Raw genomic sequence first — 12,500 nt, 5'->3', positions numbered from 1 at the left:
GTGCTGGGAATCACAGGGAGGTGCTGGGAATCACAGGGAGGTGCCAGGAATCACAGGGAGGTGCTGGGAATCACAGGGAGGTGCCAGGAATCACAGGGAGGTGCCAGGAATCACAGAGAGGTGCTGGGAATCACAGGGAGGTGCTGGGAATCACAGGGAGGTGCTGGGAATCACAGGGAGGTGCTGGGAATCACAGGGAGGTGCCAGGAATCACAGGGAGGTGCCAGGAATCACAGGGAGGTGCCAGGAATCACAGGGAGGTGCCAGGAATCACAGGGAGGTGCCAGGAATCACAGGGAGGTGCCAGGAATCACAGGGAGGTGCCAGGAATCACAGGGAGGTGCCAGGAATCACAGGGAGGTGCCAGGAATCACAGGGAGGTGCCAGGAATCACAGGGAGGTGCCAGCAATCACAGGAAGGAGTATATAATAGTGGCTCCTTACAGTAACAGTTACTGTTTTAGATAATAAAAACTATTCTTCATCTATTCTTTCATTCACTTTTATGACTTTGTATGTGGTTATCATATCTTTATTTCACCTCCCACCAACCAGCTTGGCCAAGTATATTTTAACAACCTTTTATCATAATTCATATTCTTATGTCTCTTTAGCTCTTTTAACTATTGTATTGACTCACGAAATCGTAATGACACGATTGCAAACAAACCATACCACGGACGGGGATAGAACCCGCGATCAGAGAGTCTCAAAACTCCAGACCGTCGCGTTAGCCGCTGGACCAGCTAGCCACAATAAGATTCATCCAACTGGGAGGATTTTTCTAACTTATTTACTTTTTTAGGTATGGGCACAACAGAGTATATTCCAATGTTGGCACATATTTTTCTATGCCTACTCGTAAGTCATTTATAGAAATTATGTACATTATTGAAGCAAATACAGATCCTTATGGCACCCCACCTGTGACATGTTCCCACGAGAGCATTTTTTTCTCTTAAAATTGTCTCATTTTTCTCTCAGATAAAATATCTCTCATCCATTCTAATATTTTTTTTTCTTTATTCGTCTTTTATTATGCAGTTTCAAAATTAATCCTTCATGGGAAAGTGTTAAAGACTCTCTGAGTCTAGATAAGCACAATCTGCAATTCATATTCTTTCCTGAACAATTTCTTTAACTTGAGCGTAATAGAGTGATACATTTGATGTTCATGTGTGTGTGTGTGTGTGTGTGTGTGTGTGTGTGTGTGTGTGTGTGTGTGTGTGTGTGTGTGTGTGTATGTGTCTGTATGTATGAGGGGTGCCTGTGTGTGTGTATGAGGAGTGGGTGTGTATATGAAGGGTATGTGTGCGTTTGTATGTGATTGTGTGTGTGTATGTATATGTGTGTGTATATGAATATGTGTTGGTATGTGTATATGTAAATGTGTGTGTCGTTGTTTCTGGATATGTTTGTATTCGTTTATGTGTATATATGGGAGACATAAATATAAAATAGTCAATATTTGTCATAATCATCACCATTTGTTTGGGAATGAGAGAGAGAGAGAGAGAGAGAGAGAGAGAGAGAGAGAGAGAGAGAGAGAGAGAGAGAGAGAGATAGAGAGAGAGAGGAGAGAGAGAGAGAGAGAGAGAGAGAGAGAGAGAAAGAGACAGTGGGAGACAGAGAGAGAGAGAGGGAGAGAGAGAGAGAGAGAGAGAGAGAGAGAGAGAGAGAGAGAGAGAGAGAGAGAGAGAGAGAGAGAGAGAGTCCCATAGTATCAATCAACAGCTCAAACATTTTAAACATGTTAATTCTAGCTCTGCTGTGCGTAGGCCTCGGGTAACTAAGTCTTATTGCAACCAGCAACAAATCAGCAAGCGTTGCAGGACTCCATTTACCCTTGCAACATGTTTTCACTGCAGCAACATCTTAATGGTAATCATTCTCCACGCTCCTAACTCTCGGTGTCAGGAAAGAGAAGACAACCGTGAGTGGAAGAAATAAAGTGTGAGTGACATGTAGGAGCCCACACGCTGACATCTTTACAGGGTGTCATCTACATTTGACTGGTAGTTGACATCTTTGTGTCTTGCAGATGTGGATCGAGTGCCAAGCTAATTCCGCAGCATTCATTACCATTTGAAAATCGTGGCCAGCCGTGAGCTGGCGAATTTCTGGGCCTACCAATACAACATTTTTTGGCATATAAGGCGCACTACGTAAGTATCATAACGGTACATTAGTAATCATATTCAAGGGCTAATTACCCTCTTACTTTACGCTAAAGCGTAAACCAAAGCCTACCCTTAACCTTGACCTTGAGCATATAGTTCGAAAGGTGATTTTCCAGAATTTTTTGTGAGGAAAAAAGTGCGCCTTATATAGCCGGAAAATACGGTAATCTTTGGTATCACTTTTTGGAGGATAAACTCTTGTAACAGGTATCTGAATGTTGAATGATCCTTGTCCATTGCTTTGGTCATTTTTTTGATGAGACTAAACTTAATATGTAGTGATGGCAACATGATCTTGTACTTTGAAATTAATGTAACATTGACTACTGGCTGTGCCCAGAATGACGGGTCCCCAAGTCGAAAATGTAAAATTTGGTACTACAAGATAAAACAGAAAACAGAACAAACTCAATGTATAGCCGAAACTATGAATTCTGAAACTGTACAGATAAAGGGTATAATAATACATATTTCTCTCAAAATACAAGGAACACACAAGCTCTTGAGGACGAAGACATATGTGCTGGAGCCAGAGGAGAGGTGTAGCAGTTGCATTCATTGTCACATGTGGGCGGGACCTCACTAGTGGAAGGTGAGACTCATTAGGTGGGGATCATAGCATGAGCAATGAGGTTGTAAATGCTGAGGGATGCAGCAGTTAATGACGCTGTCACAGGTGGACGGGATCCACTAGTGAAAATTAGGTTATGCCCGTAAGGTGGGCCAGAGGTTTGCAATAGAGGTATAGATGATATCCTCTATATGAAGATTCCATGCTGTTGTTGTGTCATCACATCAAAGGGATGCCATACCGACAAGCTGATAAGACACAAGTGGAATTCCTGGGTGTTTTTATTAGAGACGTTTTGCCCAAAGCCTGCAATCCAGGCGAAACGTCTCTCCAGTAAAGCTACCCAGATGTTGAACATGCGTCTTATTCATCAACTTGTCTTTATTGAAAACCACGTCAGTGTTCCACTCACTTTATTGTTCCACTTGCTTTATTGTCTCAGGCGCACCATTGTTGCAGCCACGGTATTGAGTGTTATTGTTCGTGAGGCTACAGTATTACCAATAAAAAAGTCTTGAAGACATTTTTCTCCTCTGCTGTTATTATTTGCGTATTCACAGGTACAATGCCTGCGTAGTAACAATCAACAACCTTAAAAAGATTGAGGATATCTCCAGTCTCTTGGATCAAGAGCCCCTACCCTGAAGGGAGCAATGTGAAACACTAGGATTTTGCAAGCTACCAAAAAAAATGAAATTTTATATTTATTATTTTTATTTATAAAACTAAGCAATTATTTCGTGATCCTTTGAACCATGATAATGATAGGCACTTACTGCCGGAAAGTGCCATGAATAAATCACACTTCATGGGAGTGCCACTGTTGGCTTATATAAATTTAAATCACATCCGCTCCCCACCAGCTACACTAATGACAAACATGGCCACTTTTAGTTAAGATTATTTACATATTCTCATGTTGCTCCTCCTTTGTGGTTAAATATCATTGTTGTTGCTATTAATGTTGCTGCTGCTGCTGCTGCTGTTGTTGTTGTTGTTGCTTGTTGTTGTTACAGAGGAAGCGTTAAAAACCAGTTGGGGTCATCCAGCGTCCAGGTCACAGGAGGAGGCAGTCAGCCTTCACTATAGAAAGTGGAGTGCAGCTCCGTTTCTTTGGGCGAAAGGCTCGTCACCAGCATCAAGGCTGCCCCGTGCCTCCCCATCGGCCCTTTGAAGCTTGCGTGTTGGCTAGCTCTGCCAAAATCTGAGTGACTGACCTATTTGCAACTTCAAGCGCGGACCGGATGGTTTTCCAGCATTTCCCTACGTAAGGGAATGAAGGTAGGGGGGCGGTGACCCCCTGGAAACGACACCAGGTAACCTAATGATGAAAATCGATATCAAACCAATGGATTAATGGATCTTAAATAGGGCGAAACATCGCCTTAAGACATATCCTAATTCTACACACATATGTTATAAGAAGATAATTCGGTGCTTAATTAACTAGTACACGAGTAGAAATTTCGCTTCGGGTTTGTTTAAAAAACCACTGGCAACTATATCTTGTGGTTTTTATACATTTTTCTTTGTTTATTATGCTTCACATTACGTATTCTTCTTGAGAATAATGACTTTCTTGGTGCTATTATCCGGGAGACTCATGTCTGTCGACAGTTACCGTGTCTGCCTTGTGTTATCATCATTATCTTGGAAAATCATGTTTTTATGTTATTATCATTGCCTTTAAGAGTCATGTCTTTTTTATGTTATCATCACTATCCATGAGAATCATATTTTTCTTGTTATTATCGTTGTCTTTAAGAGTCATGTCTTTCTAACGTTATGATCATTATCCTGGAGAATCATGTCTTCACTGTGTTATGATCATTATCCTGGAGAATCATGTCTTCACTGTGTTATGATCATTATCCTGGAGAATCATGTCTTCACTGTTATCATCATTATCCTGGAGAATCATGTCTTCACTGTGTTATGATCATTATCCTGGAGAATCATGTCTTCACTGTGTTATCATCATTATCCTGGAGAATCATGTCTTCACTGTGTTATGATCATTATCCTGGAGAATCATGTCTTCACTGTGTTATCATCATTATCCTGGAGAATCATGTCTTCACTGTGTTATCATCATTATCCTGGAGAATCATGTCTTCACTGTGTTATGATCATTATCCTGGAGAATCATGTCTTCACTCTGTTATCATCATTATCCTGGAGAATCATGTCTTCACTGTGTTATCATCATTATCCTGTGTTATGATCATTATCCTGGAGAATCATGTCTTCACTGTGTTATCATCATTATCCTGGAGAATCATGTCTTCACTTTGTTATCATCATTATCCTGGAGAATCATGTCTTCACTGTGTTATGATCATTATCCTGGAGAATCATGTCTTCACTGTGTTATGATCATTATCCTGGAGAATCATGTCTTCACTGTGTTATGATCATTATCCTGGAGAATCACGTCTTCACTGTGTTATGATCATTATCCTGGAGAATCATGTCTTCACTTTGTTATCATCATTATCCTGGAGAATCATGTCTTCACTGTGTTATCATCATTATCCTGGAGAATCATGTCTTCACTGTGTTATCATCATTATCCTGGAGAATCATGTCTTCACTGTGTTATCATCATTATCCTGGAGAATCATGTCTTCACTTTGTTATCATCATTATCCTGGAGAATCATGTCTTCACTTTGTTATCATCATTATCCTGGAGAATCATGTCTTCACTTTGTTATCATCATTATCCTGGAGAATCATGTCTTCACTTTGTTATCATCATTATCCTGGAGAATCATGTCTTCACTGTGTTATCATCATTATCCTGGAGAATCACCTGATTCAGGGAGAATATTTTTGCCCGACTTTGTAAATCTGTTCCTACGAGAGTAGTGAAAGTCCAGGCGTGCGAAACACACGAAGCTTAGCGAAACGTTTTGCTCTGCAGCGGACTTTACTGTATCTTAATCAACTTATTGGACAGGTGATGGAATGAGCTGTGGTAGGCAAGAGACATACAGTTATATGAGAGTGTTTTACTGCGATGTTTTGCCCACGAAACGTAGCCTCTGGTGCTAAATGTAGTGTAATATAAAGTCTCTTCTTCTGTGAACTTGCATGTTGATTGGCTAATGCATATGAGTAACGTGCACTCTGATTTGCTAAACTAAGTAAGCAATTAGCTACAAATGGCGATTAGATAATTACGATTTTTTAATTGGCTAAGACACGTATGGAACGTGTCACGCTGATTGGTTGAACATATACAATTGACTGAGTAATCATAACTGACTGAACAAACACAACTGGCTAAACAAACAACTTGACTAACAATCACATGTGGCTGAACAAACACAATTGGCTGAACACAATTAACTGAACAACACAATTAACTGAACAAGCACAAATGACTGAACAAATACGACTGTCTGAACAACACGAGTGACTGAACAAACACAATTGACTGAAGAAACACAATTGACTGAACAAGTACAGCTGACTGAACAAACACAATTTACGAAACAAACACAATTTACTGAACAAACACAACTGACTGAACAAACAAGGCTGACTGATCAGATACAATTGACTGAATAAACATAACGGACTGAACAAACACAACTGACTGAACAAGCACAATTGACTGAACAAACACAGCTGACTGAACAAACACAATTGATTGAACAAACACAGCTGACTGATCAAATACAATTGACTGAACAAACACAATTGACTGAACAAACACAGCTGACTGAACGAGCACAACTGACTGAACAAACACAATTGACTGAACAAACACAGCTGACTGAACGAGCACAACTGACTGAACAAACACAATTGACTGAATAAACACAATTGACTGAATAAACACAATTGACTGAACAAACACAATTGACTGAACAAACACAATTGACTGAACAAACACAATTGACTGAATAAACACAATTGACTGAATAAACACAATTGACTGAATAAACACAATTGACTGAACAAACACAACTGACTGAACAAACACAATTGACTGAACAAACACAACTGACTGAATAAACACAATTGACTGAACAAACACAATTGACTGAACAAACACAATTGACTGAACAAACACAACTGACTGAACAAACACAATTGACTGAACAAGTACAGCTGACTGAACAAACACAATTTACGAAACAAACACAATTTACTGAACAAACACAACTGACTGAACAAACAAGGCTGACTGATCAGATACAATTGACTGAATAAACATAACGGACTGAACAAACACAACTGACTGAACAAGCACAATTGACTGAACAAACACAGCTGACTGAACAAACACAATTGATTGAACAAACACAGCTGACTGATCAAATACAATTGACTGAACAAAACACAATTGACTGAACAAACACAGCTGACTGAACGAGCACAACTGACTGAACAAACAGAATTGACTGAACAAACACAGCTGACTGAACGAGCACAACTGACTGAACAAACACAATTGACTGAATAAACACAATTGACTGAATAAACACAATTGACTGAACAAACACAATTGACTGAACAAACACAATTGACTGAACAAACACAATTGACTGAATAAACACAATTGACTGAATAAACACAATTGACTGAATAAACACAATTGACTGAATAAAAACAAGTGACTGAACAAACACAATTGACTGAATAAACACAATTGACTGAATAAACACAATTGACTGAACAAACACAATTGACTGAACAAACACAATTGACTGAACAAACACAATTGACTAAATAAACACAATTGACTGAATAAACACAATTGACTGAATAAACACAATTGACTGAACAAACACAAGTGACTGAACAAACACAACTGACTGAACAGACACAGTCATAATCGAGGTGTATAAGACCTTAACTTATTTACATCACAAATTTCTTCATTTTCTTTGCTAAAAATAAAGGGATTATTTGACCTCAGAATTTGCCAAAAAAAACAAATCTTTCGCGATTTTTTCGCGTGTCAACGAACACGTCAGGCTGATAAAATCTTTTAAGTTTTACACATAAAAATACGAAGAAACATAAACTGAAGTTATATAATTTCAGATTATATTTAAAAGATTTTGTTTTTATGATTGTCTTACCTGTTATTTAAAACAGTTTGCGTGGAAGTGGAATTTTGTAAGCAGCTTGTGAACTGAAGTTCTTAAAATTCACTAAAAGGTTAATATTTTGCTATGAAAACGTCGTTTAGGGGTTCCTCGTTAACATCCCACTAGAAGCATTGAATTGTAATGGAAAGGCTCGGTGGCGAGTGAGGTCTGGTGAGAGAGAGTGAAGATCGTCAACCTTCCCTCCACCACCTGCCGCAGCACACTGATATGCTCGTCCCAACATCCACACACACTCACTTGTGGGTGACCTGCGCATGTGCTTAATCTTGACTCTTGATGCATTTCCTAAAGCGTTAAACCCATGTGCGTCATTCAGCCAAAGAAGTGGAGGAGGCTTCATTCTCCGTCCGCTGATTGCGCTCCATCATCTAATCCGTCAGAGCTTATGCATATTTTCCAAGCATATCACATATCAAATTAATTACTAAAGTGCCATTCTCCTACGCGCTGTTAAACAGTATTTTGAATGGTGCCTGACGACACAAGTTTGGAAGGGCAAAAAAATTTATCTGAAGTGGAAGCTGGAATTCTCTGTAATGGTATTTAGGGCAGGTAGAGAACATATATAAGTGTGAGGACAACATTTAACCTAATGATGTTTGAGTTATGTTAATAGATATAGCAAAAAGTAGAAGTATAGACTATAACCAACGAGAAGTGCTGGTCTAATTGAGATTCTTCAAGGATATTCCACTGCCCTGCTACTTCGATAAACTTTAGCTCGTGAATTCCTACAGACCCTTCCAAGCCCTCTGGCACTATCTCTCTCACTAGTTACCTGGATGCCATACACGAAGATAGGAATGCGGGTATATGATATCTGTGCCCTTTTCAAAGTCCTCTTCCTCCCACTCTAACTGGAAGCGTTGATTTCATTGATGATCTTACAGTTACTGGCTCCCTCACCTTCCTGCGTTAGTGTGACTTGTAAATGGTCCAGATCGAGCCGAAACGTCATCGTAAGCTTCTCTGTCCTATGTGCGGGTTATTTGTATATTGTTTCAGTCACGGTATTGTGCCTTTTTGTTCATTCCAGTCCCATAAGGTGGGCCAGAGATTTAGCACTGGAGTTGTAGGAGAGATTCTGTGTACCAAGATTTCATGGTGTTGGAGATGAAAGGTAAAAAACACCGACACGATGGAAAAATTAAACACGAATATAATATAATGCGATCCTTTATTGATTACGTTTCACCCACACAGTGGGATTTATCAAGTCACAAACAGATCTACCTGGGTAAAGAATACATGAGTATATATAGTGTGGAGAGTCAGGTTCATCTGAGAAGGGCCTGCAGGGGACGGGCGAGTGTGTATGTTATTATGTAGGATAACGATAAAGAGGTTTCCTGGCAAGGTGTTCATCTATGTTACAAAGGGTTTTGTTTTGGATGAAATTATTAGATATAAAGATAAATGATGATTCCACGATCCTGCGGCACTGAGTGTGTTCTTCCCTGGCGATGAGTCTCGCGTCTCTGTAGTAACGTAGTTGATTATATGGTTGTGGAAGCTTCGGTGTTGAACGAAGGCATTCCTTAAATCATCCGTTCTGCCTGCGTATTGGTATTCTGAAATACGTGTTTGGAGATCTCTGGATGTCTCACCCACGCATAATTGGTTGCAATCGTTACAACCAATTATACGTGGATGAGGATTGAACCTTGTGGTGTCTCTTTGATGGTGGTGGATGTGGAGGTAGGTACTTGGAATGAAGTATTGAAAAAGATATTGGACACGTGTTTGGCAACGGAGTTGGTGGGGAGGATTATGTGTCTCCTCTCGGCAATATGTTCTCTGGGTGAGTAGATGTTATATGCATGATGTCTGTAGTCTTTAATAAAGTAACGAGGATAATGAAGTTTAGAAAATATTTGTTCGATGAAAGAGCGTTTTTCCTCAACGAACTCATTGCTACAAATTTGCAGGACACTAAAGAAAATGCCTATAATTGCACCACGTTTAGTTTTGGTGTCGTGGTGAGAGTAGAAGTGAAGATCATGTTGATTGGTAGATTTTCGATAGACGACTTTAAAACGAAGTTCTTGGTTAGCTTTCCAGAGAAGAACATCAAGTAAAGGTAGAGTGTTGTCGACTTCTTCTAGCGTAAACTGGATTGAGAGCTCAGCCTGCTTAAGGTTGTGTTGGATAGCAGGAACGTTGAAGCGTCTGGGAGTTATAATGAGAATGTCGTCAACATAACGGAGCCAGAAAACCGAAGATGGAATAACAGAGGACAATAGCTCGGCTTCTAGATGTACCATGTATAGGCTTGCCAGTACGGCACTAAGCGGGGAATCCATGGGTAGTACAAGTCACTTATCTGTATATCTAAGAATTTCAACCAGAACAATGGCTTTTACAACATAGCTAAACCCCTTGCCAGGAAACTTCTTCATCGTTATCCTACATAACAATATACACAGCGTCCGTCCCGTGCAGGTGTCTCAAATCCAGCCTATCCAACATTCTCGCCCGTCCAGTGCAGGTTTATCTTAAATTCAACCTACCCAACATTCTCGACCAGACTCTACACCCTGTATAGACTCATGTACTCTTTACCCAGGTAGATCTGTTTGTAACTTGATAAAGCCCACTGTGCGGGCATCATTAAATCATTAGTTATATAGGTATTATAAAAGCGACAAGCTGATGAATAAGACATGTGCAACACCTGGGTGTCTTTAGTGACAGACTTTTCGCCTTCGCAGCAGGCTTTATTAATCCAGCTCACCTTACAGGCACTTCCTGTTGTTGCTAGTGGGCTCCGCCCACACGGAATCTTTTGTGCATCAACTGCATCTCTCCAATTCTTTCTTTGACTCCGATATTAAAGTCTCCGTCTTCATTCCTTTATTAGACTGATAAATCCTGCTCTACAGGCTAAACATCTCTCAGTAAAGATACATCAGGTGTTGTACACATGTTTTAATTATGACCTTATCGGGGTTATGTATTTGATAATAATTCTCTCGTGACATGAACTTTTCATTTTACACGAGGTATAATATATTCATAAGGGAAATATGAGCCTCACTTTCTAATATTTTCGTTCAGGAAGTTTGTCAACATACGAACGGATGCAAAATTTTTCGAATTACTTTAATAAAAATGTATATTAAAATTTATATATTCCATTTATGAAAATGTTGCTTCCGTCGCCTTTTAGCATAATGTGAATTCATTCAATTTTTCAAATATATCTTTGAGGAAGGCACGTGGGAAAAGCCAGACTTCTTCTCCAAAGCTAACAGCAAGTGGAATCAGATTCTTCATAAATTTCTATGTTAAACTTTTAAAAGACTCCCTTTTTTACAGCCATTCCACGAGACAAATTAGGAATTTGGAAAAGAAGTATTTTACGAACAACTCACAGAAACATCGAGGATCTGAACGCTAGAGACGAAATATTCAAGGTTATAGACAGATAACTAAATATTCTAGATTTTTTTGAAAGAATAAAAGATCATTCAAGTTCTGCAAACATACACACACACACACACACACACACACACACACACACACACACACACACACACACACACACACACACACACACACACACACACACACATATATATATATATATATATATATATATATATATATATATATATATATATATACATATATATATATATATATATATATATATATATATATATGTGTGTGTGTGTGTGTATGTATGTGTGTATGTGTGTGTGATTTAACAAAGAGCCATAATCCAGTTATATCAGCCAGGCACGTAATTAGCTATATTAGCTCTGTTAAATAAAAATTATCAAAGTGGCTAATATATATATTAAGTTCCAATGAGCGTAAACTTCGTAATTGAATGTAATGAATAACATTAATTTAGTTGACAAATTTAAGACCACATCTTACTGAAGCGAATTCAATATGGTCAATTTTAATGACATTAATTTTTTTTTTACAATAGTCCTCTTTTTATGACTTAAATTTTGCTTCAGAAACACTATGCAGTTATTATTTAGAACTGCCTTTATCCCCTATCAACCAGGTTATTCAACTTAATATTGTTAATGAAAAGAATGTGAGCAAGAGTACTTCTGGACCTTTAAAAAATTTGGTATTACAATAGACAATTTTTCTCCCAGTACGTACAGTCCTTAGAAACTTGTACAGACGTCTGAAACCAGTCTCCAGTATGAAAAAAAAATGATCCTAAAAATAACGGAGCAGTGTTGACTCTAACCTGGAGGACTCATCCAAAGAACAGATTAAAAAAAATGTTTCTTTTTTAATAAATAAATAAATAAATAAATCAGTTTCAACTACAATTTTTTATGAAGAAATAAATCAATAATTTTTCTAGATTAAACAGGACCCTGAATTCCACTTCAAAATATGTAGGAAATTAGTCAACATGCGACAAGAAATACACCATTATTCACCACACCTTGATGGAGTTAAATAGTGATTTTTTCTTTTATGTTCCTGATAGTTATGGTGGGCGAAACGTTTTCTCAGTAAATGCTATTAACCTAATATTGTCTTTAATTCATATAATTTACCATTTATATATATATATATATATATATATATATATATATATATATATATATATATATATATATATATATATATATATATATATATA

The 12,500-nt window shown here is 38.3% G+C and overlaps 1 protein-coding gene across 1 annotated transcript in view; it reads right to left on the bottom strand.

Moving 5' to 3' along the window:
* Window positions 1-8,069, bottom strand: part of LOC128705760 (glucagon receptor-like) — a 244,521-nt gene extending 236,452 nt beyond the window's left edge. Inside the window, exon 1 of the mRNA XM_070091716.1 lies at window positions 7,850-8,069. The gene's annotated coding sequence lies outside the window, so the exon portion shown is untranslated. The remainder of the gene's footprint in view (window positions 1-7,849) is intronic.
* Between the last annotated feature and the right edge of the window lie 4,431 nt (window positions 8,070-12,500).

The sequence above is a fragment of the Cherax quadricarinatus genome, chromosome 37, assembly GCF_038502225.1.
Source record: "Cherax quadricarinatus isolate ZL_2023a chromosome 37, ASM3850222v1, whole genome shotgun sequence".
NCBI lineage: Eukaryota > Metazoa > Arthropoda > Malacostraca > Decapoda > Parastacidae > Cherax > Cherax quadricarinatus.
This window is presented reverse-complemented; position numbering and strand designations above follow the sequence as displayed.